Raw genomic sequence first — 6170 nt, 5'->3', positions numbered from 1 at the left:
GATAATTACCTATAAATAAATGAACAATATATTGAAGGAACCCAATTAAGCTGCATGTTACACATCTAAGAGTCATGATTTGCACTGAATTATTCAGTTTAGTAAATTTCATCGGTACTCACTCAAATTGACTCAATGCCACACAGATGGGGCGAGACAAATGGGTAATCACCATCTGCACTGTAAAGTGGATGGCCTATGAGGCTTGTCTATCTGACACCCTGCTGTGTTTTAATAAAGAGTCTGCAAGACGATCTGCTACACTAAGCAATAACGCCATTCTAATATCTTTTATTACATTTATTATATTGTGCTTAGTTTTTTTTTGTAGCACATGAACATTAAAATCTAAGCATGGATAAACAAGTGACCTGTTGGTTAATAGAGCTCTGCTGTTATTTCTAGTGCTGAAACAGCCCCATTCAGGTTAACTATGAGATTGAATATTTAAATGCAAGTCCTGAGTGCAGGAAATGTAGCACAGTTGACTACATATTACAACTGCACAATGTCTGGATCAAAATCCCTGCAAAACTCTTAATCCAAGCTAAGTTTATGCACAGATGTTTGCTACTTCCTTTGGTACATCATTAAGAGCTGAATGGCAGATTAAGAAATCATAAAAGTTACAACTACAAGCAATATTTTGACAGCTCAAAATACTTCATTGAACTAAGTCTTGAACAAACTTAGAACTGTGCATTTTAAAAGCATTTTTACCCCCCCAAAAATAATCAAATTTGTACTTATTTGCATATTTATGACCCGGTCGTATTCTTATGAACAAAACTACATCCTAGTATTATAAGACACCTCCATACTAAGTTTCAGCTTCATAGACCCAGTAGTTCTTGAGAAGAAGATTGGTTTAACAAAAAAACACAAATTTTGACCTAACTTGCATATTTATGACTTGGTCAAATTGTCTTGAACATAATCAGAACTGGGTATCTCCAAGTACCTCCTACCAAATTTCAGCTAAATATGCCCACTAGTTTTGAAGAAGAAGATTGTGACCCCCCTCCAAATCCACCGGTCCCCCCTAGGCCGAAGAAACTGACTGGTCCCTTAGATTCAACGTTGAACTATGTATCATACATTAATATTAATATTTTTGTTTGCACGGATTGTGTAAGTTTTCAGGGATGTGAATTTGTTGGTCAATATTGTTGTACCCATATACACATACAATGTACATGTAGTTCCAATTCGATATTGTAATCCTTGCGGTGACGGTGTGGAAACCAGTACATGCACACTAAGTGATGATCGGGTTGGGTTGTTAGTAATGTTATGAAGTATTTACATTTGATATAATTATCACAATTACGTCATTGATGCATTTTTTTCAATATTCACATATCGCTATTGTGATGTCCTATTTTGCCCATAGTGCCTCCGTATTCTGTTGGTGAATCGCCACCATCGTATGCAGGGTAGGACCAACTCGGCCCATTGCCAACTCGGCCCATTCACATGCCAACTCGGCCCACGCACGTCATGACGAAAAAGTTTGTGTCATTTAAAGCCAAGGTCTTGAGTCGATGACGATAATATCAAATACTAGTAATATTCATATAATCAGAGAAAAAATCCTTTGCTCCAAGCACTGACATCGGTATACTACTACTTGTAAAGACACTATGGATTGACATACTAGTACATATACAATGTAGATCACATGAATTTACTGAAGGGGTGTGTCTGTCGTATATGCCACACATGGAAGCAAGGTCACTCAACAGTGACCGTGATCGAAGGTTAAAGTTGAAGATTTGCAGTACTAGTGCATTCCTATCTCAGGCTTACCATTCTCCCTCCAGAATAATTGCCTTTACTTAGTCTTACAGTTTGTCCTCATGCATACAGATGACTCGACCGAAGCCTGTCAATCATCCGTAGATTAGTCGGCACACCGGACAGTTCGTTTGCCTTTTGACACCATTTGCAAATGGTCAAAGTTATTCAACAACTTGACACTTTAAAGAAAAAACAATAAATTAACTTTACCACCAATGTTATATGAATAGTTATAAACCTTTATTTATTTTCTACGAGATAAAAGCATATTGAAATGTCTCCATCAAACAAACCGAAACAACATAATTCCAAAATAATTTGACACACTACGCTTGATCGTTTCTCATTCAACATGTAGCTACTCGATACGGGGGTCTGCTATAACAGCCTACGCGTGTCGCCGATCGTTGCTAACTTTTAATAGTTCCAACAAACCATGGAAGTAAAAGCGCCTTGTACTTCCATGGACAGGCCAAGTTTCACGAAATACTTTAATTTCAACAGTCGTCTTCCCAACGATTAATAAAAAAAAGATCAACGCATTTTAGAGTGCATGTTGTGTCGAAGTGGGCGATACGTTAGTAATAAACACAATCATTTATTTCAAAGTGTTTCAGTTTTGAAGTTACAATCACGTCGCGAGTTGTACATCTTGACTATTTACGAATTGACGAATAGCGGACTAAATATCTATAGTGAAGTTGGCAGAGAGTGGGCCGAGTTGACAGAGAGTGGGCCGAGTTGGCAGACGGTGGGCCGAGTTGGTGAGCCGAGTTAGAAATGGGCCGAGTTGGACGTGCACCTTTATATATCACGCGCGGTTTTGTTCCATTATATTTAGAAATGTTCGGGTTTTGACCTGGCATTTCTGTGTCTCACCAATTTTTCCTATATTTATTCGAAGCGTCGGATTTAACAGCTATATATACGGACTGGTTTATTAGTTCCTTGTGCATTTCTTTTTTCTACATACTACATACATACATACATACATACATACATACATACATACATGCATACAATCATGCATACATACATGCATAAGTGCACACTGTGAGGTAATATTCTATTCAAGGATGGCCATGTTGATGAAGATTAGGAATTTATTTTGGATTTTTAATTTATGGAATAATTTTATCATGGCTTCCTACCTCAACAATCAATGTGAAACAAAAAATAATGCTTTATTTCTAGAAACTATAAAAAATGAGTGAACAACAAAATAAAATACATAGCAAAATATTGACAGATGTGTAAAATGTTTGTTATTATACAATACCATTAGTTTACACATTTATTAATCTTTGCTATATAATAACAAACTTCTTACACACAATATTTTTTGTAGCATTTTGCAATGTATTGAATTACAAATACAGACTTGATCTATGTTGTGTTATATCAAATTGATTTTTCAAGTTGGGAGCCATTGTTTTATAGAATAAAAATCCAGTCCCGTCACCTATATGGCCATTGTTGTGGGTGTATATAATATATTATACTAATGAATTCAAATGTCAAAAAAAAGTGGGGGTCACTATATTTCCTAAAAATCTAGAGATTGCTAAAATGGGTAAAAATCACTCAAATAAAAGTAGGCATACATTCTGTAGGAGGCCATTTAGTCGCTTCAAATTTCAAACCATATACATTTGATATCGAGCATTTGAAAATTGTCTTCAATACCCCAATTTTACTTTCTATACATTGTTATGTCACTGTGCGGCTATACACTTTAGCTTATGCAGAGTTATTTGGGCAGACACACATTCGCTTGGCTATTGATGGTCACATGGTTAAATATACAGTAGAGAAATGAAATGAGCAATTTGACAAAGTACAAGGTAAAAGACTGCTCCTGAGGTTTGAATGTTCAAAAAAGTCTCCAGAGAGAGAGAGAGAGAGAGAGAGAGAGAGAGAGAGAGAGAGAGAGAGAGAGAGAGAGAGAGAGAGAGAGAGAGAGAGAGAGAGAGAGAGAGAGAGAGAGAGAGAAGGAATGTACATACACAATGCATTAATTCGGCATGCTGCTGTCACCGAATTCTAGTCAAATTCCTGAAGGACCGTATTCTGTGCTGTCTGGTCAATCGTTATCCTATTACTCTCGCACAGAATTCTGTGCTGTGTGTTCTGTGTTCATATTAACACGATGACGTTGTCGAGTCCCCACGTGATTTAAGTTTAAGCACAGGGTAAAGGACAAATAATCAATTTTGTACTTGCGATTTTCCGGATTTATAATATTATTTTCTGTATATTTCAAATACAGTTTTAAATACTGTTTCCTCTCACTGTTTTTTTTTCTATTTCCTACCTGATAACAATGTCTTATCTGAGTTTATCAGCTTTGCATTAATTAGTAGCTTGCTAGAACAAACCACTGTGAACAAACTCACTATTTAGGTAAATTAACGCATTATGCCGTGAGTGTAAACATCCTCTGATCCGACAAATGGTAGTACACTGTTTACCACTGATTACATTACCTAGAAATAAATCAATGTAGGATTAAAATGAGAAAGAAAAACACGTATAAACTGCTCGGGGAAATAAGGTATGATATCAAAATTTCATAAAATGCATTAATGAAACACCCTTTGACATCATATGAAAAAAATAGGTTGTGTAGGATTATTAACTACTGGCTATGTCTGCCAAACATATTTGAAACTAAAAATCATGTGAAGTTTCCAAAAGTGTGTCGACTTTGAGCTATCCTAACTTTTTAACTAATTCAGGGACCCCCAAATTTTATTGTGTATATTTTCAGTACATACATTTCATGTATATTTTTTTATAGTATATACCTACCCTCATTTTTTATGATGAAAGTATAGGTTAGAAAATGAGGGTAGATCTTATACTATTTAACAACATTAAGCAGACTGAAGGTGGAGTCCTGGTTGAACATTTGCGTATCATAGTCAAAACTGAAACAGTTGTACCAAATGAATATTAATGAGCAATGATTGATTACAGCCTGTCAATATTTGTGATGGATTACTACTGACAATTGTGCTGTTTGCGCTTCGCCCGATGTGGAGTTGAACCACAATTAACGCCTTGCATAACGGGATTGACTAGACCACAGACAAAATTAATGTCTGTTACTAGATGGAGTAGTATGAAGATAATGTACGTAGTACACAATACGGTCCTACTAGATTACCCAACTCAGGTTTTAGAAATAATTGAAATTTTTAATTTACTTGGTAAAGGACCGCTCCTGAAGTTTAATTTGGCTCAAATCATGAGCATGACCATCAGAATTTTCAAACCCCCCCCCCCCCCCCCACGAACACTCAATTTGTTAATGGCCCCCAATTTTTTCCAAGGCAACCCTGTCGTAAATTCTGACTGCAGTCCCGATCGGTACAATATGCAGGTTTCAGGTCAGGCCAGGCAAGGTATCGACTTAATATTTTTGGGGATTCACATTCAGATCCAAAGATGTGAATCCATCATTATATTTTGGTGTAGATTTTCAGTTTGTTGTCATACCAGGTTATTTTCGATCCAGATTGAACACCATCAACATCAACGACTTGTGACCTACAAGTTAGATACGATTTGAATCACTGTACTAATATTTCATTTAGATAAATATTTAAGTTTAGTTAATACATATAATATATCATGATGTGCCGTATCGAAGGCCTTTTGGAGATCTAACATAACCATACTGGTGAGGTTCCCTTTATCATTTATCTTTTTGATATATTCTGACAGGTGAATTAGACACGTATCAGTAGAATAAGTTAGTACAAAAAATCAGATCAGGTGATGGTACGGTACATTCAATGCTTCATAACTGTGGATTTCCATCATTGGGTGTGCATCTACCATTTAAACTCATTTCTTTTCTATGCAATGTAACATTACTAACAAATAGGCTTTAAATTCGATTTCTACTTTGCCTACTACACACGCTAAACACATCTAAATGTGATGGACCGTTTGAGCAGTCATTAACATTGCTGTAATGGTTGTCAAGAGAGAAATTGTTTGAGCAGTTCTGAGTATGTATGATAGACGTTTTCAACAGAATGTGAACATATTTGAGTTCTTACATTGTCGAATTTGCATTTATGAAATTTGCAATGAAAACCAATATATATATTGCAAACAAAACAAATGATGGCCCTTTGGATCGGAATGTGAATGTGAATAAAAAAAATTTAAATCTATACCTGACCTGACCTGACCTGTACCTAGCCTGCACCTGTGCTTTGTTCCTTTATACTGACCGACATCGGATTTTAATCAGCTTGGGGGCGTACTATAAGTTACCCAGTTACCACTCCTATGAGGACATTGTGTTTAATGATACTCTTCCTGGCAGTTACTCGCGTACTACTATATATGTACTG

This window comes from Glandiceps talaboti, chromosome 22 (assembly GCF_964340395.1).
Source record: "Glandiceps talaboti chromosome 22, keGlaTala1.1, whole genome shotgun sequence".
Taxonomy (NCBI): domain Eukaryota; kingdom Metazoa; phylum Hemichordata; class Enteropneusta; family Spengelidae; genus Glandiceps; species Glandiceps talaboti.
Note: the sequence above shows the minus strand (reverse complement) of the source record.